Source organism: Vicugna pacos, chromosome 23 (genome assembly GCF_048564905.1).
Source record: "Vicugna pacos chromosome 23, VicPac4, whole genome shotgun sequence".
In the NCBI taxonomy this organism is placed as follows: Eukaryota; Metazoa; Chordata; class Mammalia; order Artiodactyla; family Camelidae; genus Vicugna; species Vicugna pacos.
The window spans coordinates 6,625,938-6,648,672 of NC_133009.1; the positions used below are offsets into that span (position 1 = coordinate 6,625,938).

General features: G+C 43.5%; 1 non-coding gene and 1 pseudogene across 1 annotated transcript; both read left to right on the top strand.

Moving 5' to 3' along the window:
• The first annotated feature begins 4,045 nt into the window (after positions 1-4,045).
• LOC102531333 (small ribosomal subunit protein eS1 pseudogene) lies at positions 4,046-5,542 on the top strand (annotated as a pseudogene).
• Positions 5,543-6,406: 864 nt separating this feature from the next.
• TRNAT-GGU (transfer RNA threonine (anticodon GGU)) lies at positions 6,407-6,478 on the top strand. The gene has a single exon. It is a non-coding gene; the product is annotated as a tRNA-Thr (tRNA).
• Positions 6,479-22,735: the final 16,257 nt, after the last annotated feature.

Here is a 22,735-nt window from a genome sequence, read left to right on the forward strand (position 1 = left end):
TTTAATTTCATTTAAACCCAACCCTCCAGCTACTCTGGACCTACTCCCAGGGGGCTGAACATGGCTGGGAACTGCACGCAGCCGTGCTGCCTGTTCTGCTTTGAAGTCATGACCATTCATCTCATGTGACCCCGAATGCTGCCTGGCAATCATGCCATATTTCCCACCCTCCTGGACAACGCTTCAACGTCTCTCTCCTCCCAAACTCCAGCACCTCCTACTTCACCCTTCCTCTGAGATAAAGGCCTTACCCCTACCTACCCACCTCCAGGCTCCTGTGCCCACACGCTCTGCCTCCTCCCCTGCTATTGTGTAGACACAGTCTGGCTCCTTGGTGAGGGTGACCCCTCCACTCATACACTAGATTCTATCTACACTCGCTCACTCAAGATTTTGCCCCACTAATTTGCCCCTGTCTCTCCTATTTCATTAGTGCTCCCCTATCATTATTTCCTCAGCACACAAACATGCTGTTATATCTCCCATATTTAAAAAATCCTCTCTCTTGACTCCATTTTCCTCTTCAGTTATGGCCCCAGTTCCCTTTCTCCCTTCACACAAAATTATTTGAAAGAACATTCAGTCTCAGTCCGGGGGGCGGGGAGTATAGCTCAAGTGGTACAGCGCATGCTTGGCATACACAAGGTCCTGAGTTCAATCCCCAGTACCTCCTCTAAAAATAAATTAATAAGTAAATCTTATTACCTCCTCCTCCAAAATTTAAAAAAAATTGTTAAAAGATTAAAACCAAAAATCAGCCTCCAATTTCTCTCCTTTTATTCTCTCTTCAACCCACTCCAGTGAGGGTCCTGCTTCCACCACTCTGCCAAACCTGGTGACTCCGGCCATGGTAGCTAGTGCCTCTACACATCCAAGGGCTATGTCTCATCCTTTCAGCAAAATTTAACAAAGGGATCTAAGTCTTTCTTGAAAGATGTCTTCATTTGACTCATAGGACACTACATGCACCTGGCTTGATTCCTACCTCTCTGGCCACCCGTTTGCAGTCCTCTTGGCTGGTCCCTGCCCCAGCCCCCACCTGCCATCCTCAATGTTGGAGTGCCCTGAAGCTTAGTCCTTGGGCCTCTCAGCTTTCTGGCTGCACTAACTTCTTAGGGGATTTTATCCAACCTCAGATCTTTAAACTCTGTCTACATCTGAGGGTTCCTCAACTTGTATCTCTAACCTGAACCTCTTTCCAGGGCTCCAGCCTTAATTAGCCAGGTGTTTCCTCTACATCTCCACTTGGCTGTCTAACAGGCATTTCAAACTTAACATGTTCGAAAGTGAACATTTGCCATTTACCCTAACACAGCTCCTTCTTCAGCCTTACCAAACACAGATAAATGGCAACTTTTTTTTTTTTATTTCGGTTGCTTAGACAAAAAACAAAACAAAACAAAACAAAACAAAAAACCCATGGAGTAATCTCTGACTTCCCTTCCTCTCACTTTCCATAGGCAACCCATCAGCATATTCTGTCTGTTCTACCTTCAACATGCTTCCAGAATTAGATGCCACCATCCCTCATCTCCTAACTTGTCTTCCCACCCCTACCCTTGCTTCCCTTTGGTCTACTCTTAACACAGCAACCAGATACATTTGGTTAAAAGCTCTAAGTCAGATCATGTCACTTCTTGGCTCAGAACTCGTATTTCATTGAGGGTAAAGATGAAAGCATCCCTCTCTCCATCACCTCGTTGACATCTTCTCTTCTTCTCCTTTTCACTCTACTCTAGCCCATTGCAACCTGCTGTCCTTCAACCTCACCAGGCACGTATAGTTGCTCATGCTGTTCCATCTTCATAGAAGGACCTTCCCCTTGACATCCTCATAGCTTCCTCCTGCACTTCCATTCAGGTTTAATCCAGAGGTCATTTCAGATGAACTTCCTTGGTCACTGTGGTAGCCAGCCTCCAAATTGGTGATCCCCACATACTGATATTCATACTTTTGTGTTATCCTCTTGTCCCCTCCCACCCACACTGTACCAGGGTTGGCTTGTGTGATGGCAGGGTGATGGTAGGCCACTGGAGATCAGGTTATAAAAACCTACAGCTTCCACCTTGGGCATGTGATCTCTCTTCTTGAATCATTCTCTCTGGGGAAAGCCAGCTACTGTGTTAAGAGCAATTGTATGGAGAGGCAAGAAACAGAGGTTTCTTGCCAACAGCCATGTGAGCTGAGCGTGGTAGCTCACAGCCGGTACCTTGATGGTGATTTTATGAAACAGCCTGAGCCAGAACCTCTCCTGTTCAGCTGTTCTTGTCTTCCTAACTTTTAGAAGCTGTGTGAAAGAGTAAATGTCTTCAGCTGTTAAATTTTGGCATAATTTGTTACATAGCAATAAATAATTCAGACATCACATCCAAACCCATCCCCGGACACATCATATTGATTTTTCTGCTTTTTTCTCTTATTATTGATTACTATCTAACATATATTTTATTATTTTATTAATAAAATACATATATATTTTATTTATTTATCTAATTTTTGTGTCTCTCCTTAACTGGTATGTAAACTTCTGGAGGGCAGATATTTTTGTATATTTTGCTCACTGCCGTGACCCCAAGCACGTAGAATAGAGTCTGGCAGATTGTAAGCACTCAACGAATAGTTGTCAAATGAATAAGTAAATCCAATTTCAGGCTTCAGTTTGAAAATTCTCCTACATAAATTCAGTTATAGTCCTAATCATTTGTTCACAGTTCTCTAAATATTACTTTTATTCCAAAACCTGTGCAGTCAGTTCTGCTATAATACAACACGTGTGCTCCTAAAAAGCATCACAGTATGCAAAAGCCATGCAATAAAAACCATAGGGCTTGTGGGGAAAATGGGTTTAGAGATCATAAAGCTTAAAAACTTTGTCAGTAACAGCAACAAAAAAGACAGGAACCCAATAAAAAGTTTATACCTACTAAATGGTTAAGAAATACATGAATACTACAATCAATATGGCGCCATACCTTGAAACAGACCTGAATTTGGCAAATGGAAGTGGGCACAGTTGATGAGTTACTGTGAATGCTGGAAGGAAGTTTATCTGAGATTGGAAAGAAAGTTACAATACACTCTGTGAGCTTAGGTAGGTGGTAGAAATTGGAGGGATGTGCTTGTGTACATTTTGTGAATTCTTACCCTGCTTGGTTCATTTTTGTCCATTCACCTATTGTTTCTCAGGGTAAGATCAAGCGTAAGCAAATACCAGATTTGCATTATGCTCAAATTGCTCCCTAATCTATGAATCAGGTTGGAACAAATTCATGTTTTCAAAATAAGCCTTACAGAAGCACTGACTGTATCTTTGTTTACATCATTTCCTGAGGCCATAAATAGCCTTCCTTCTCCTTTTTGCCTGGCCAATTCCACCTTTGCTTCAAAGTTTATGTCCTACTGCTTCTTTTATTACCTACGTAGACTTTACCTTCTTTGAACATTCTTATGCTTCTCTCTCACTTTTATTTCATTACCGTCCTGAGATCTCATCTCAGGTCACTCTACATGTGATTTTGTCTCTCTCTCTAACTAGCTGTAAACTACCTAAGGAAGGCGGGTAGCCTCCACCCCATCGTATCTCGTCTCTCATCTTCCAGTCCTCATCCTCAGACTGTGTCTTGCATACAGTGGCTGTTGAAAATTATCTGCTGATTTGATTTTGCTCCTGAGGCAGGACTAGACGATATGACAGCAGCAGGACCACTCATAGAGAAAACTCAGCCCAGGAATGAGGACAAGAAACCAAAATCTCCGAGTAAAGATGAATGTGGTGCTAAGTAGGTAACGAGTCCAGGAAAGGGGCAGTGTTCAATGACCACAGCCTGGCTGGTTTAATCAGGGAATTTAATCCTAGAATGCCTGTGTTTTGAATAGAATTTTGAAGAAAAAGAAGGATAATTTTGACTCAGAGTTTAAAACTTCTTACCCAGAAGGAAAGCAGCCCGTAGGATGAGACACCTAGTCCTAAATTAATACCTCCTTAAAAGTGAAGGGCTGGCTGACGCTAAACTTCTCTCCGAAGGTAACAGGCAGGGCCACAACAATGGGTGCTGAGAGCAATCTAGGTACCAAAGGTGAGGGTTGGGAAAGGGAATGGGTGATTTTGGTGCTTCACTGATTCTGAGAAGCAAAAACAGGTCAAGTCACATCATTGCTCATTCCAGGAGGCATCATTCAGAAGGCATTAGTCCCTGTGAAGTTCCTGTGTGCCAACTGGAAGTGAGTCTTTAAAAGGGAGACTGACAGCTCACCTGCTTCCAGGTGTGCATCAGGTGTGAGGAGAACACGGAGGCCAGGGGTGGTCAGGGAGTGCATGATGCTAGAACTCACCCTAGGGGTCTCATTAGGGTCTACAGCAAGGCAAACACACAAACAAAATCCTGCAATGTTAACTCTAAGATAAGAGCTCAAGTTTATAGTTATTTTACATGTGACTTACATATTCAGAAGCTGAAATCCCTTCTTTACTTTCCACAACTCAGAATATATTTTTTTTGTAGATTCACCCTCCCATCATTCCCCTAAGGACCCAAGAAGCCCTCACATTTCCCTAATATCAGGGAGGAAAACCTATTTTCCCCCTACCCATCTTAGGCTGGCCAGTCTGGGGTGATTAGATCATATCAGAAGACAAACATGAGGGGGAGGGTATAGCTCAAGTGGTAGAGTGCAGTTCTGGGTTCAGTCTCGAGTACCTCTACTTAAAAAAAACCAAAAACTGTCCCTTTTGGCTCTCTGAACAGCTCCACAGCAGTCAGCAACGGCAAGAGCCTCACGAAAGGCGGCAAAAAGGGAGCCAAGAAGAAAGTGGTTGATTCATTTTCTAAGAAAGATTGGTATGACGTGAAAACACCAGCTATGTTCGGTGTAAGAAGTGTTGGGAAAACACTGCTCATGAGAACTCAAGGAATCAAAATTGCATCTGACAGCCTCAAGGGTCGTGTTTTTGAAGTGACTCTTGGTGATCTGCAGAATGACAAAGTTCCATTTCGAAAATTCAAGCTAATTGCTGAGGATGTTCAGGGCAAAAGCTGCCTGATGCATTTCCACGGCATGGATCTTACCCGTGACGAAATGTGCTTCATGGTCAAAAAAATGGCAGACCATGATGGAAGCTCACGTTGACGTCAAGACGACCGATAATTATTTGCTTCATTTATGTGTGGGTTTTACTAAGAAACGCAACAATCCGATTCAGAAGACCTCTTATGCCCAGCACCAATGGGTGTGACAAATCCGGAAGAAGATGGTGTAAACTATGACCCGAGCTGTGCAGACAAATCACCTGAAAGAGGTGGTCAATAAACTGATTCCAGACAGCATTGGAAAAGACATTAAAAAAGCTTGCTAATCTATTTATCTGCCCTCTGTTATCTTTGTTAGAAAAGCAAAAGTGCTGAAGAAGCCCGAGTGTGAGTTGGGAAAACTCTTGGAGCCACATGGTGACGGGAGCAGCTCTGGAACAGCTCCTGGGGCTGAGACAGGTGCTAAAGTGAAACGAGCTGATGGCGATGAGCCTCTAGTCCAAGGATCTGTTTAAAATTCAGACTTTTAATGGTGACAAATAAAAGATTTTATTTGTGAAAAAGAAATAAAAATAATGAATAAATAAATAAACCTTATGACCTCCCCCACCCCCACCCCAAAAATAAATAAATAAAAATAAAAATAGAAAGAAGAAGAAGACACACACGCACCTGCTGAAGGAGTAAGAGAGCATCTGAGGCTTTGGTCCCAGTCCTGCCCAGGGGCTGCGCTTTGTGGACGAGGAGAGCTGGGGGCCGGCTGCTGCTGTGGCTGCTGCTTGCTGAGTGTTGGGGAAAAATGGCAATGCCTCGACCCCTGTCTTCTGCTGCTGAGAATTCAGAACTAATTATAAATACACTCCAGGGTAGTTCATCCCAAACCTTCGCATTGTTTTTCTCTTCTCTGTCCTCCCCTAACCTGGGCAGTGGGGGTGGAGGGTATCGGAGATAAATGGCCTGGGAGAAGTCCAGAGGAAACTTCTGAAAAGCTGATTTTCCAGTTTGGCTGGCCAGTAGATTGCCAGCCCCCATCACTCTCCCCTCCTCCCAAAACTTGACTGCCTGTATAGATCAGAAATTACATGGCTATTCATTTCCTTCAACGGAATTGACGGGTTTGGTCAAGGAAGACTGTCAGATAAACACTCTGCAATGGTTTATAAGTTTGTTTAGAGTGGCTTAGGACATACAAGTCATGGTGATCTTTAATGAAGATGGTGAATCTTAGTATACAAAGATTAAAAGAACCACAAAATAATGCTTTCTGTAAGTGGACACCAACAAAGGTGTTTTGGTGTTTTGTTTTGTTTTGTTTTTTTCCAATCTATGGGAGAAAAACATTTGAATTGTAATTGTAAACATTTGACTCAGTGCGGGTAGGGGGTATAGCTCAGTGGTGGAGTGCGTGCTTGGTGTGCACAAGGTCCTGGGTTCAATCCCCAGTGCCTCTGTCAAGGGTAAAAATTAAAAAAGTAGTAAATGAAATAAAAATAAATATACATTAAAAGAAGAAAAAAAATTTCTTTAATTGACTTGATTCCTTTGTAACTTTCTACAAGTTGGGAAGATGGCACCATTGTCTGAACAATAGCAACAGAATCTTTCTGTCTAAGAGTTCTGAACTGGGCTTGAGCGCCCACCCCTGCCCAGGAATTGCTCTGAGCTGTGGGACATGTAGCAGCCCCAAATAGCTCACTGTGCTGCCCTGTTTGCACCGAGGCCATCAGAGGAAAGGAGGAGATGTTCCCATCTCATTTTGGAGGAAGAATGAGATTCTGTGTGTCCTCAGCTGTGAGGCCCTTCGGTCCGCCCTGCACAGGCATGGAGACCTCTCCTCTCTCCCATCAGTAGGGATGGCATTAATCAGCTTGAACTGGCATAGCAGAATCCTATAGACAAGGTGGCTTAGACAGAAATGTATTTTCTCACAGTGCTGGAGGCTGCAGGGCAAGGTCCAGCAGGGTCAGTGTCTGATAAAGGCTCTCTCTCTTCCTGGCTCGTAGGTGGCGGCCTTCTCACCGTGTGCTCACGTGGTAGGGAGAGGGAGCAAGCTCTCCAGTGTCCCCTCTTCCATAAACTAATCAGGGTCCCACCCCATGACCTCATTTAACCTTAATTACTTCATTACTCCAAATATAGTCACACTGGGAGTTAGGGCTTCAACATACAAATTTGGTGGGGGGGGACCACAATTGGATCCATAGCATTCAGCTCTTGGTCCCCCAGATTCATGTCTTATTGCATGCAAAATGCACTTACTCCACCCCAACAGCCCCAAAGTTTAATCTCATTCCAGTATCAACCCTGAAGTTCAAAGTCCCTTCTAAATATCATGTAAAGCGCGTATGCGTGACCCTTGAGGTATATTCATTCAACTGAAGGCAAAATTCCTCTCCAGCTGTGTGATCCTGCAAAACTGGACAAGTAATTCACTTCCAAATACAAGGGTGGGCAGGCGTGGGGTAGACGTTCCCATTCCACATGGGAGAAATCCTAAGGAAGAAATGAAGTAGTAGGTCCCAAGCAAGTCCAAAAGCCTGGCGGGACAAATCTCATTAGATCTTAAGGCTTGTGAATAATCCACTTTGGCTCACTGTCCTGCCTGCATGGCGGTAGCTGTCCTGCCTTCAGGACCCACTAGGGCAGTGGTCCCACCTCCAAGCTCTGCTACTGGGGATCCGGCGCCCAAGACTCTGGGTAGCCCCACCCTCAAGTCTTCCGAGGCTGTCTGGCTGGCAGGTTGAAACCAAGGCAATAGCCCTGATCTCTGAATTACCTGAGGGCCATTCTTTCCTTTTCTTGAAGAATAGCACATGTTTGCAGAGCCTAACAGCTCTGTGGTGTTGTTCTTAGGACCTGAGAAGTCCAGCAGCCTTCCTTCATTCTGTTTCCTTTTCTCTGTCCCCTTTAATTCACATGGCAGTGTCTTTGCTGGTGTAAGCATATCTGCATTCCTGGCTTCTGCTGGGATAGCTAATTAAGTCCATGAATTGCCCCCACAATCTCTTTATCAAACGGTAGCTCAGCCACACCCTTAGCATTCTCTTTACAGCAAGCTCTCTCTCTCTTTCTCTTTATTTTTTTTTTTTTAGCCCTTTGGTTTGATTGATTGATTTACTGAAGCTTTCTCGTTTTTTACAATATGAATAGGCTAATAATTTTCCAAATCGTCAAGTTCTGGTTCCTTGTTGCTTGATAATTCCTTCTTCAATTCATCTCTTGATTCAGTTCATCTCTTTTCACATTGTACTATCTGAGTCAGGAGAACCCAAGCCACTCCTTCAGAACTTTGCTTGAAAATTGCCTCAGCTAAATATCCAATTTATTACTTTCAAGTTCTTCCTTCCGTAAAACAGCCAAGTTCTTTCCCATTTTATAACAAGAATGAGCTTTCTCCTAGTTCCCAATGACATGTTTCTCATTTCCATCTGAAATCTCACCGGAACCCCCTTTACATCCATAGTTCCAGCATGCATGTTAAAAATCTGCCAGCCTCTACCTGGTTCCAGTGCCAAAGCCACTTCCACATTTGTTACACCAGCACCCTTGGTACCAAAATCTGTACTAGTCAGAGTTCCTTAGAGAAGAAGAACCATAGATAGATGGATAGAGAGAAAGATGGATAGATATGGAGATATAAAGACATTTAACGTAAGAATTTGACTTACATGATTATAGGTCCCAATATCTTCAGTTGGCGAGCCGGAGATCCAGAAGGCCATTGATGTAGCACTAGTCCAAGTCCAAAGAGAACCGGGAGACCTGATGGTGGAGGCTTCAGTCCAAAGCTGACAGGCTCGAGACCCAAGAAGAGCTGATATTTCAGTCTGGGTCTACAGACAGGAAACCAGTGTCCCGGCTCAGGGCTGTCAGGCAAAAGGAGCTTCCTCTTACTCAGTCTTCTTTTTCTCTTCAGATCTTCAGCTGATGGATGAGGCTGACCCACACTGGGGAGGGCAACCTGCTTTACTCGGTCCACTAACTCAGACGTTCATCTTGTCCAAAAACACCCTCGCAGACACATCCAGAGTAACGTTTGCTCGAATGTCTGGGTACCCGGGTCCCAGTCAAGGTGGTCCACAAAATTACCTACCGCAGAGATCATGCAGGGAGGTCATAACAGATTTTTCAAACTTTTCTCTCAGCAAACATTGACTGAGCATACGCTAGGTGCAAGGTCCCATTCCTAGGAGTCTTTGAAAGTGAATTTAATTCTGTTCAATTTGATTTGATTCCAACTGTGTTTTGTTGGTTTTTTTGTGTGGGGGGGCATAATTAAGTTTATTTATTTATTAATCATTTTTAGTTTTAACACAAGTGCTGGGGATGGAACCCAGGGTCTCACGTATGCTAAGCACATGCTCTACCACTGAGCTCTACCCTCCCCCATATATATTCTTTTCATATTCTTTATCATTATAGGTTATTGCAAGATATTGACTATAGTTTCCTGTGCTCTACAGTAGGACCTTGTTGTAAGATGCAAATTTTAATGCAGCTGTTCTAAGGTAGAGCTTGAGATTCTGCACTTCTAACAAACTCCCAGGTGATGCTAATGCTGCTGGTCCAGGGACCCCACTATGAATAGCAAGGTACTAGATGAGTTTTAAAGTCCCTTCTGATCTTCATAATTTGGTCCAATTTACCAAGTGTTCATTGAGAACTTATTATGTGCCATGATGCTCCAAGGTAGCCAATAGAGGTAAAAAATGTGTTTCCTGACTTTGAAGTGTTAACTTATATTGAGAAATCTGGACAAATAACCACAAATTTCACAAAGTAAGTGATGGCTCAGACCTCTGGGTCCACCTCTGGGTGTCTGGTCTCCTTGGAAGGTTTTTTTCCTGAAGTTTTCTTGTTTTTAATCTTTTCTCAGGGGGTGGGATGGGGGTAATTCGGTTTATTTATTTATTTGTTTTTAGAGCAGGTACTGGGGATTGAACCCAGTACTAAAGCTAAGTGCTGGGTTAGTCCAAGTGCTAAGCATGTGCTTTAGCGCTTGGACTACACCTTCCCCCTTCCTGAGGTTTTTATGTCATTGCCTGCCCAAGAAGCTGAAACTGGAAAACTAAGTTAAGCACATGAATAAGAATAAGAACAAGACCAAGATCAGTCAGATGAAAACGCCTGGGGTTCCTTCTAATCCCACAAGATCAGCGGTGGCGGGGCGCATCCCTGAGAAAACTGACAGCACGCAGCCTTGTGCACAAGGCAGCTCTGGGCAAGGACACCCCTGAGGACAGCCTAGGGTCAGAGTCCCTCTGCGATGGAACAGGGGAGGTCCTCAGGAGGGAGTGGCTAATGCTGTGGACTGGGCTCATATGTGCTCTGAGGGGAATGGCCACTGGGCCTCCAGAAGGGTCAGTGCTATCAAACGGGTTTCCCCTCAAGCTAAGGACCTTGATCCCTTAGGCTTAACTTGGAGTGGCATGTGTGGGGGAGGGGGGAGTTGAGAGGCAGCCAAGGAACTGGTAACCCTATGAACAAAGAAGGGAGAATGCAAAAGGGCTATGAGGGTGAGGCGGGGAGCACGCTGGCACAGAGGAAGAAGGGAGCAGAAGGGCCGCAAGCAGAACGCTTGCTGAGCAGGCCTTTTCACAGTGAGCCGCTCAGGCCAGTCTTGTGACTGTTGATGAACGCAGAATCCACTTCGGGGAACAGCCCTCCTCACACACCCCAGTTCTCCAGCCCCTCCTTGTCCAGCCCAAGAATCTCCGCTCTCTTCCCTCCATGGCGACACTGGTAGGGTGGCGGGCAACTGGAAAGAGCCTGCTAGAGACCCTCCCCACTGGGTCCCTTGGTCCTCACACCCCCTCCAACCAGGGCCCCCTCCAACCCACCCCCTCCAACCAGGCCAGTGACTTGAGCTCAGAATGCCTGAAGCTGGTGGGGGGGGGGAGGTTTGGAAAAGTGGTGGGGGGGGGGAGGAAGAGGAGAATCAAACAGAAACCTTCTCATCTTTCTCTCAGCAGCCATGCAAGGAATATTGTTCAGCACGGCACAAAAGCGGCACTGAAAATAACTGCGGCCAGAGCAGGGCTGCCAACCACTGCCTGAGATAACGTCTACTTGGAGACACTGGTGTCTTTGTGGGGCTGTCAGTGTCCCTATTGTTCCCCAGCCTATTGCCTGGGGAATATTGTTCCCAGCTTTTGTCTCCCCCGGTTCACTTTTGTTTGCCTTTACTTACCATTTCATTCCTTGCTCCTTTGTGCTTGTCCCATTCCCGCCTTTGTCTCGCCCTCTCTAAGCCTGCCCGTGGCTGTGGATTGGTGCCCACGGAGACAATAGCCGAGCTCCCCACCTACGGCCCCACCCTGAACCACACACGCCCCAGAGCTCCATTCCATCTCTCCCTCTCCCTCGGGGCACCCAAGATATCCCCAAGGCAGGAGAGCCTAGAGGGAGGGTGGGGGCCAAGCTACCCACTCCCCTCCTGGTAACAGCGAGGAAAGGCCAATGGAATATTTGGTTCCTGGAGGAATTCTGAAATGCCTAACGTGGGTCCCTGCCTCTTTCTGGATCTCTCTCTCTTTTAATAGGTTGTGGATCCAGTCAAAGGACTAAGGATGCACTCACACTTCACATCCCCAAGCCCTCTCTCAAGCACCCAGCACGCACTTCTCTGGCCAGGGCACTGAGTTTTCTTCCCCTTCCCTCTCAGCCTCGTGGATCAAAGCGACTTCTGTTTATTTGCACATTCAAATCCAGACTGCCTCCAGTAACCCGATCCAGTCAGGCGCCAGGACGGTGCAAGCAAAGCCCCGCCCGCACCCTCCCCCACCCCAACAGCCCTTTGGCAGAACAGGGGAGGGAAGGGGGCAGGGGTCTCCTGGGGTCAGAACTAGGAGTGGAAGAGAGGCTGGCAGAGAGATAAACCCTCAATTCGGCCTCTGGTCCTCTCACTTCAATAGCAGGGAAACCAAGGCACAGAAAGAGACATAAAAAAACACAGGAATCAGCCCCCGAGTTTGCCTGCTAGGCCCCAGCGTACTCAGGGGTCCTTCTGACTGCAGCCCCCTGGAGAGACTCCTTAGTTCCAGCTAAGAGGACAGGCCCCAGGCAGTCCTTGAGGGGCTGGCATTGACTTCAGGTGTCAGAGCAGTTGACAGAAAGTGCCTTTTTGTCTGCCTCCCCCATCTTCCTGCCTCTGTACAGATGGGGACAGTGATTTGGAGAGTTGAGGAAGCTTTTACTTTGGGGGAAGCCTGAGAGCAGGGATGTCGCCTGAAGCCAGAGAAGAGCCTCTACTCTCTCATTGTTCTAGTTCCAAGGACAATGGGAATAGTCTCCCGAGAGTCATTGTTTCAAAAGCTGGAAATTGGGTAGGGGATTTCCGGAAAGTTTGAATGGAAGCCAAGCTTGGCTGAGGAGACGGGAGGAGGTGGAGGAAGGGGAAAAGGAAGGGGAGGGGGCAGTCTGGGGTTAGGGGAAACTACTCCAGGGCCCTGAGGACAAATTTGCCCTCCGACTTCACTACCCTCAATCCCAGACTGCTCTTTTGTGTTCAGATTCTTGCTCGGCCCTTCTCCCCATCCCCCTCCTCCAGCCAAAATTAGCTCTAAACTCTTCTTACTCTTATGCATAAAGAGAAACAAAAACAACTTTCTCTGCCTCAAGGGAAAGAATTGAGTCTGCTCTACCATTGTAAGCCAATGTTATACTATAGAGCAACCAAAAGTGACGGCCCACAGGCAATATATGCAATTTGCTTGAGACTAAAATAGTCCCTGTGTAGCTAGGGATGGCCAATGAAATCTAAGTGGAAGAGATGAGATGTCTGGGAACTTCTACACGGGCTGACTCAGGTGGGAAGCACACCTATTTGCTCTTCTCACCTTCTTCTTTTTCCTGGCTGGAATGTGGTTGTGATGGCTGCAGGTTTAGCAGCTATTTTGTGACCACAAAAGGACCATGAAGGGATTTTGAAAGCCATATGTTAAGGAAGGCCAAACAGAAAAAAAGTGCTTGGGTGCCTGATGACTGAGAAACCACAATATTAGCCTTAAACTGCCTACCTGCAAAGTTTATTTATGTGAGGGGGAAAAAAACCTTTTATTAGATTAAACCCTTTAATTTGGGCCTTTATTATTAGAAGTCAGACACAAGTCTTACTAATACAGGAGCATGATTTATATCAATGAGGAAATAAATTTCTATACTATTTCTTTCTGTTTGCTAAACTGGTAGAAAAAAGAAAAGGAGTCAAAAGAGATATCCCATTGTGTTCTAGAGTGTGTGAATAATACTGTGGGTTTTCAAAGTGAAGTCACAAGCTGAGTTTGGAGGCAGGTTGCTAGAAAGAACACAATTGCTCTGTACAATAAAGTAGGAGGAGTCATTCTGAGGTGGCTGGGGAAAATTGAAGAGGCCAAGCAACATGCAGAATATTGCTATGGATGAGTGGACGGGCATTAGAATTAAGTGGCTGCTGATAGCCTGAAAGAAGATAAGACGGGGGAAATCTCAAGGAGACTGGAGACACAAGAACTGAAAGGACACCGTTTATTAATATTAATCAAGCTTTTGCAACATCATACAAAAATGGACAAGTCAAAATTATGCGTACATGTTATCAAAACAAGTCCACTCCATTTAGTAATGCAGGAGCCAAGTTCTGGGTCCAGAGAGCAGGTGGAGTAGATGCTGAAAATGCCTCCTCCTTCTCTGAACACATAAAATGAGGGAGAAAATAGATTTAAAAACTCATAGCCACGCTTGAAAACAAGAAAGGGAAATATTAAAAGTTACCAAAGGGTGAGAACAGCCTATTTGACAAGGAACAAGATCCGATTGATACCAGACTTTCTCACATTTAACAGCAGATGCCAAAAGACAATGGAATAAAATCAACAAAATGGTGAAATAAAATAATGCTAAATGTAAAATTCTGTGCCCAGTGAGACTGTCATTCCAAAGTAAGGGTAAAATAAAGACATCTTCAGTCATGCAAGAACTCAGAAACGTTAGTAGCCACTGACTCTCCCTGAAAGGATCATTTCAACAAGAAGAAAAGTGAATTCTGAAAAAGATAATGTGGGATCCAAAGTTTAACAGAAGATTTTACATATAAAATATACATATATTTCCTTTTTAAAAAGGAGCTGCATAGGTAGGTACAGTAGCAAATGCAATCCCCAAACCCCAATGGCTTATAATCACAAAGGTGTATTTCTTGCTCGTGTCAGCTCAGCACAGGTTGGCTAGGGCTTTGCTCTATATGACTTCTTTATTCTGAGATTTAATTGGAAACAAAAGTTTCTATCGGGAAGAAGCTAAGCTCACAGCAGAAGGAAAAGAAAAGTGGAGTACCATGTTTATGACAGCGTCATCTAGGAGGTAGCACGTAGCCTTCAACCCACAAAACAAGTCAGGTGGCCACTCCTGCTAAATGGGATGTGCCTGGAAACTCACATGGCAAAGGGAGGGGGTACACACAGTTCTCTCAGGAAAGGGTGTGAATAATTTGGGAACCGTAATACAATCTACCACAAAAGGCAAAAAGACTGGAAAAGTATGACTGTTAACAGCAATGAACTCTGGGGAGGAGAATATAGGTAATTATATTCTGCATTTTTAAAGTTCTCAAGATGAAAAAAGAAGACAAAGGAAAAAGTTTGGATCCACTAGAATAAACACATTTGTATCCTGCCTTTTAAACTTCAATATTAATCTTGTGAGTAGAAGAGAGGAGAAAAAAACTTTCTCCTGCTGGGGCCCTGGGAATTAAACTGACAAAAGACACATAAACAAGAGAAAAACAGTTTACTGACATGTGCAGAGTGCACACGCATGGGGCGAACTCAGTGATGAGTAACTCACAAGGGTGGTTAGAACTCGGGGCGTATATAGCACCTTAACAAAGAACGATAAATTTATAGAGAAGCGACAAGACAAAGGAAAGTTCGCTTAGGCTTTTAGGTTGGCAAACTGTGGGAAGGTAACTATACAAGGGAAACGACTGAAAGATAAGGGTTATTTCAATAAGGTTTACTTGCAGACCCATCTCAGGGCTGACTTTTCGTCTTCTTCATGGCCATAAAACTCTCTCGGAAGAGATTTATGGCAGGCCTCATTTTCCACAAGTTTCTGCTTTTAGTCAGTAGGGGGAAAGCTCTGAGAAGGCGTTTTTCTGCATCTGCTGATTCACTTGCCTCCAGCTCAAAAGAATCCTTATGCCAAAGTGGCATTCTCCGGGGCGGCATATTCTGATGTCCTGCAGGAGTATTTGCTCATATACCTAATAGTCTTTCCCATTTATTCTTTTTTTTTTTTTTTTTTTTTTTTTTTTTTAGAGGAAGAGATCTAATATGGTTTAGAAAAACCAAGATAGATGAGATGATAGAACTTTGTGGATTACAGAGATACAACTTTGGCATATTTCCCAAGGAATCAGGGTATCTGATGTTTTATTGTATGTAATTATGATTCTGAGTGCCATATAGCTTTAATTAACTACAAAACTATTTTTAAAAGTGAAAAGGCACCAAATAATATTGAGCACATAAAAATACTGGCTAGTGAGAGAATCAAGAAGAAATATGCTTAAACAGCTCAGGTCTTTTCAGTTCTCAGGAAAAATTGTAAAAATATTTTTAAAGTGGATCAGAGAATTACTGAATGTCTTCAATTGGAAACTATGCATTTTCTAGAGCACACTCTTCTAGGTTATCCGATTCTATAAAAGAGGTTTGCACCTTTCATTGTCTTTGAGCTATTTTACAATAAAATTACAGGTAACACGGCAATGCAAATAATTGTGTTTTATACACTTGCAAATGAGTCCAGTGAAGGAACAATTGATTTTCCTTCCCTCTCACCCTCATCCCCCCCGCCCCAAAAAGCTAGTTTTGCATCTATTTGTAGATTCATTATAGGACGTACATGTATGTCTTGTCTTTGAATTCTCCTTTGAACTGGCTGAAACCTCTTACTTATTCCTTCATTAATTAATGAGTTAAATAAAATCTTTGACATTTGTTCATTTTATATTTGTGAAAGTGTCACAATTTTACCTGTTTTAAAAGTTGCCCTTTAACATTGACTAGTCCACAAAACTTGATTTGTTGCGAATATTTATTAGGAGTTAGTCTCTGATGCTATGTTTTGGCAAACACAGGTTATGGGACAATATTTTGAATTATTTTAACTGTTGCCTTTTCCCCATGATTTCTTCCTTGACTCACTCCTCCTTTGGCCCAAGCTTGTTCCATCAGATCCCCTCTCTTAGTAATGTAAATGTGAGTTCTGAGGCTGGGGGCGAGTTGGTATCTACTTGGCACTGGTGAGACCACAGTCGTCTGTGGGATCCTGGATGGAGAAGCAGGAGAGGACGCATGTTGGATGAAGATGAGGAGACAGACATGCCGGTAGCTTGGTTCCTGACTGCTGCCTGCATCCTGACCCTTGACACCCTTGAGAACTGAAAATTATCCAGAATTCTTCCAAGAAATTTTCTTTTTTGATTTACCTAATGTGTGCTGATTTCCGTTATCTGCAATCAGAATAGCTTTAATCGTAGACATAGAATAAAAACTTGCAGTTGCTGGGGGGAGTGGGGGAAGGGAAAGACTGGGAGTTTGAAATTTGTAGATACTGACAGGTATATATAGAATAGATAAACAAGATTATACTGTATAACACAGGGAAATATATATAAGACCTTGTGGTAGCTCACGGTGGAAAAGAATGTGAAAATGAATATATATGTATTCCCACGTATGACTGAAAAACTGTGCTCTACACCGGAAATTGACTCAACATTGTAAATTGACTATAACTTAATGTAAAAATGTGGCGGGGGTGGGGGGAGGAGGATAGACTTCAAACGGTAGAGCGCATGCTCAGCCTGCGTGAGGTCCTGGATTCCATCCCTGGTACCTCCCCTAAAAGATAAAGAAACAAGCCTAATTACCTCCTCTCCCAAAAATTTAAAAAAAAAAATTAAAAATTAAAGCAAACAACAACTACAAAAACCAAAATGGCATCAAGAAGGAAACCATTACCCTGGTTCAATCTGAGCCTCTGTCCTGCCCAGATCCCTGTGGCTGGAGAAAAACACCCAACCTCACTGATTGTTCTCGCTTTGAACTCATGACTGTCAGTCTCGGTGCGTTTTTATGCTGCCCAGCAATCATCCTTTCCTTCTCGAACCTCCCTCTCCTCTCTCCTCACATGCCCACTGCCTCCTCTCACATCCTTGCCCTGGACCGTAAACCTAGTTCGCTTCTTCACCAAGAAAACGGAAACTGTCAGGAGAGCACGTCTACAGATTATCACCATTTCTGCTCACCTGGCTTCCAGGATGTCTCGGATTCCTTCCCACCTCACAGCCTCCTCCTTCTCAGTCTCCTCTGCTGGGCCCTCTTCTTCCAAACCTCTAAATCTCTGCAGTCCAACAGGTTAGCCACTAGCCTCGCACGGCTGTAGAGCACCAGAAACATGGCCAGCCTGAATGAGACCACTGTTAAGTATTCCATCCACGCAAAGATTTCAAGGGCTTACCAGGAAAAAAGGGGATACAAAATATTTCATTGATAATTTTGATAGTGATCACAGGTTGAAAATGATAACATTTTGGATACCTTAGGTAAGTAAAATACAGTTTAAAATTCATTTCACCTGTTTCTTTTTCCTTCTTTAAATGTGGTTACTAGGCAACTTGAAACTGATGGGGCTCACGTGATATTTATATTGTCAGCATGCTCTCAATGTCAGAGTGCCCCAGGAAGCAGTCCTTGATGCTCCATTCTTCCTCTACACTCACTCTCTCCTTTATGGCTTTGAATACTTTACATATGCCCACACCTGCTAGACCTCTCATCTGAGTTCCTGGCATGTGTTTCCAGCTGCCTGCTCAACTTCTCCACCTGGAAGTCTAACCTGCATCTCAAGACTGCCTCTCCCAGCTCAGCGGACGGCAACATTGTCCAGTTGTTCAAGAGAAAATCTTGGAGTCAACTTTGACTTCTTCCTTTCCCTCAAATGCCAGATCCATTTCTTCCTGTGGGCTTACATTCAAAGTACATCCAGAATCTAACCACTTTTCACTAGGATGGGGTTCAGGACACATTATTCCTGAATACGGCACCTTGGCATATTGAATATTTTCAGCTGAAGGATTCTGAGGAAACAGCAGAAGCAAGAAGATCACTCTGACCTCCCCCTGCCCTTTCCCCCTGAGGTAGGTCCCAAGACCCTCCCTCATGTGAGAGGCATTCTCATTATACCCAGAGGAGTGGAAGAAAAGGGACTTGGACACAAAGAAGAATCTGAAACAAGGCTTGCTGAGTTTCCCCCGGTTTACTACGCTTAGCTCAGACTCTGTCCTAGCCTGTGACTTTCCACTCTTCATCAAACCTAGCATTAAAAACATTCAGGTTTACCCATTTTTTTTCAGGTCTTCAATTCCTTACGAAAGCCCTTGTGTCTTGTAAAATAAACACGTATGCTTTTCTCCTGTTAGTCTTTATCAGTTTAACTTTTAGACCGTGCCAAGGGGTCCTCGGAGAGTCAAGGAAAACTCTTTTCTGCCCTACAACTACTTTTCCTGCTACCCCCATCTTTTCTTGCCCAGATTACTAGGACAGCAAGGGTCAGATCTCCCCGCTTCTACCCTTGTGTTTACAGTCTGTTCTTAACACAGCACCCGAGGGATCCTTTGAAAACTTAAGTGCTGTCACTCCTTGGTTAAAAACCCTGCCACGACTCCCCATGTCACTCAGAGTAAAAGCAGCAAAGTCCTTACAACGGTAAAGGCCCTACACGATCTGATCCCCACTGTTTCTCTGGCCCAATCTCCCACCAGCCCTGTTCACCCTGACAGGCCACACGTTAGATGCTCCTCCAGGCCTTCGTATTAGACGCCCCCTCTGCCTGGAATGCTCTGCTCTTAGATATTTACACGGTTGAAAATCTTGAGATATTCACCTGGCTGAGTGTCTAACTCAACTCCTTCAACTTTTTGTTCAGATGCCCCATTCTACAGGGGGTTCTTCAGTTTAAAATTGCAATCTGCCTCCCCCTACCCCAGTCCCACCTGCTTTTTTTCCAGAGTACTTACATCACCTTCCAATATTCTACACAATTTAAAAAAATATTTGTTTTGTTCTGCTTTTGGGGGGAGGGGAGGTAATTAGGTTTATGTATGTATGTGTGTATTTAATGAAGGTATTGGGGATTGAACCCAGGACCTCATGCATGCTAAGCACATGCTCTACCACTGAGCTATACTGTCCCATCAGTATCCTATACAGTTTCCTTATTTATTATGTTTATTGTTATCCCATTCACCATCCTTGCCCTGTGGGGCAAGGTCTCTTTTGTTCCCTGATGCATTCCAAGTGCTTACAACAGTGCCTGACACATAGTAGACACTAAACACACAGCTGTTGAATGAACAGTAGGCTAATCAGAGTCGGCTGATTCTTCTCACAAGGTGCAATAAAGACAAATTCTAGTTCAAGGTGGCCAAGCTGGAAGCAGCAAAGAAAAGCAGAATCACAAATCAGATTCTGAAATTCAGATCAATAAATCGATTACTCGCCAGATCTAAATGCAGCCAACCGAATGGTCTGATGTCGCTCCTTTTCTGTCTTAGGTGGGTACAGTTGATTGGGTTGGGGAGTAGCCTGCAAATCTCACTGGGGATATGGAGAAGGCATCAGGCATTGCTGCAACCCTGACTCTGGCCCCCTAAACAGCCTCTTTTCATGCATGCTTTTGCTGAAAAGAGGATCTCATTCCAAGGTGAAGAAAGGAATGCAGTTACTGGGCAAGGACAACATTCCTGGGGAGATTAGAGAAGGTAGGTTCACTGCAGCCTCCTTTCTACTTCTTTGTTCTGGGTCTAGGCCCGGAGGCCAAGGCCATTAAGCAGAAAACAATCAGGATGCTAAGAACCCAAGGCCAGCAAGCCCTGCCCTCCTGTGTTTTTTTCAGTTCAGCTGGGATGGGGGTACACGTGACAAGACCCAGCAATGTTACTAACATTCTTTCATCCATAAACAAATATTTATTGAGCTCCTATTATGTGCCAGACACATTCTTGGTCTTGAGGAAACAGAGGTGATTGATAAAAGGTCCCTGCTTTCATGGCGCCTATGTTCTGGTTGGGAAAACAAAATAATCAAATGAAAAATGACTTGGAGGGTAGGGTAAAGCTGAGCCGTAGAGTGCGTGCTTAGCACGCATGAGGTCCTGGTTCCACCCTCAGTACCTCTGTTAACAAAAATTAAATTAAATTAAGTCAATACATAAGTAAATAAATCTAATTATCACTCCCCAAGGAAACAAAAAATTTTTTAATGACTTAGATAATTTCAGATCATGGCGCTTGGTGGGCACTAAGAAGAAAATTAAAACAGAAATGTGACAGGGATTAGGCTGCTTTAGTTTGGGTGGTTAGGAAAGATGAAGGTAACATCCTGTCTGAGACCTGGATGATAAAAGGACTTCATCATGCCCAGAACAACCAGGTAGAAAGAACAGCGAGCATCAAGGCTTTAGGCTGGAAAGGATGTTCATGGAAACCAGAGAAGCCTATGTGGCTTGGGAGTAGTGAAGGCGAGTAGAAAGGAAGATGGGAAGAAGTTGCAGAGGTGAGATGAGGTCAGACCATGCAACGGGCAGACACTGACAGTTGTAAAGAAGGAAATATATTCTAATTTAAATTTTGTAAGTAGCCCCCTAAATTGTATGGACAATTAAAAAACTAGTGCAATAGTACAGGTGAAAGATAATCACAGCCTGGACAAATGAGGAGGTGGTGGTGGTGGAAATAAAACGGCATGAGTGGGTTCAAGACATACTGGATATTTCGGAGTGTGGAAGACAAAATGCTCTGGACAATTAGCCAAAGTAACTTCTATCTCACAGAGAAAAGTAAGGGGTGAATATGTAGCATCTATCACACACCAGCCTTTGCTCCCTTCTCAAAGTGGTAGAAATGAACACGTTCACTAAAAACTCAGATGTAGTTTCTCTGTAGCATATAAAAATAAGAAGCATATAAACTTAAAATTATACTTAGTAGTCAGTATTTCAGTATTCTGTCTTAGAAATGATCTAGGTATTTAATGAGTACCTCTTAATTAACTCAATTTAGTATCAGTTTAAGGTTTTACGCTTCCTAAGAACTTGGAAACTAACTTCGTACTCATTACTGCTAAAATGAAGTTTGTCAGAATAATTATTCTATTTGGTTAAACACAAATTTACACTTTTTGTAATTTCAAACATTTAATAGATGAAAAGTAGAAGTAATACTAGTTTATTCAACTAGTAAGTCTATGCAAGGTTAAGAACGTATCTAAGTAGAGTGAAAATGTACATTTATATTTCACTTGATGCCTGTAACTCAGAAAAAACATCGCTATTTTTATTAAACCAAAATTATTAAGCTAGTTTTGTTTGCCAGAGATTTACCTAAATTATGTTAACTTGAGTTTGATTTTTTTTAATTTATCATTAAACTTTTTATTTATTTTTTAAATTTGTTTTTGTTTTCTGGGGGGAGGGAGGGGTAATTAGGTTTATTTATTTATTTATTATATTTTTATTTAAATACTGGGGATCAAACCCATGACCTCGTGCATGCTTATCCCGTGCTCTACCACTGAGTATACCCTCCCCTCTTAACTTGAGTTCTTAAAACGTTTCTGATAAACTTTCTATAAGAATGTCCCTTCTTTCCACATTTTAAACTTATTGAAAGTTCAATTTCCTTAATTTCTGGGGAACTTTAGAAATATTTAATTTATGTAAGTGCTTATTTATCACTAAGTCAATCAGAATAGAACTCCCCTAACAGATTTTTTTAAATGATATTTTAAAGTATATTTTAAATGAACTTTTAAGGAAGTGTTTGGGGGGGGGCAGGAGGAGGTGATTAGGTTTATTATTTATTTTTGGAGGAGGTGCTGGGGATTGAAGCCAAGACCTCGTGGTGCTAAGCATGTGCTCTACTGCTTGAGCTACACCCTCCTCCACCAACAGATTTTATAGTCTAATTTGGTAACACCATCTGTAGGTAAGGATATATTACACATTCACACAATGAGCAGTAAAGATCTTCCTAAATTATAATAGACATAAAATGTACAGACACACAGAAACCTCAGAGTTTCAATTCTAAAATTTCAACCATAGGCCAAACATAACCATGAGGTGGGTCACCCAGCTAGAGAGTGGAAAAGCCAGGATTCCAACCCTGGTACCCTGGCTCCAAATGGATTAAGTGGCCAAGCTAACCATTTGCACTAGCCCTACTTAAACCAACGGAGAAAAGCAGCCCAGCTACAATAGAGGTCCCTTCTTAGAAAAGGAGAGTAAAGGAAAGCTCCAGGACACCCCCAGGCATCAATCACCAGTCAAGCACATGTCAGGTCCTGCTGAACAGGGACAGGAGGTGAAAGCTGATAGATACAGACCTCGGTGGTACTAGGTCAAGTGTTTGGTTCTGTGATCAGAGATGGGGTTTGAGCTTCCTGGTCAAAAAAATTCAACTGCCAGAAATTCTGTCCTCTGAGAGGCTATATTTTGTCCCATTCCATTTAGTGCATGCTCAGTGGCCTGCTACTTCTAAATGTCGCTATTTTTGTGCTGGTAGTTTCCAAACAAAGGCTGTAAATCTGCAGAAACAATCCTTCCATCTTTCAGGAAGCGCTTTTGACCATCTATTCTCAATGCTACCTGAACTTCAGGCCAAC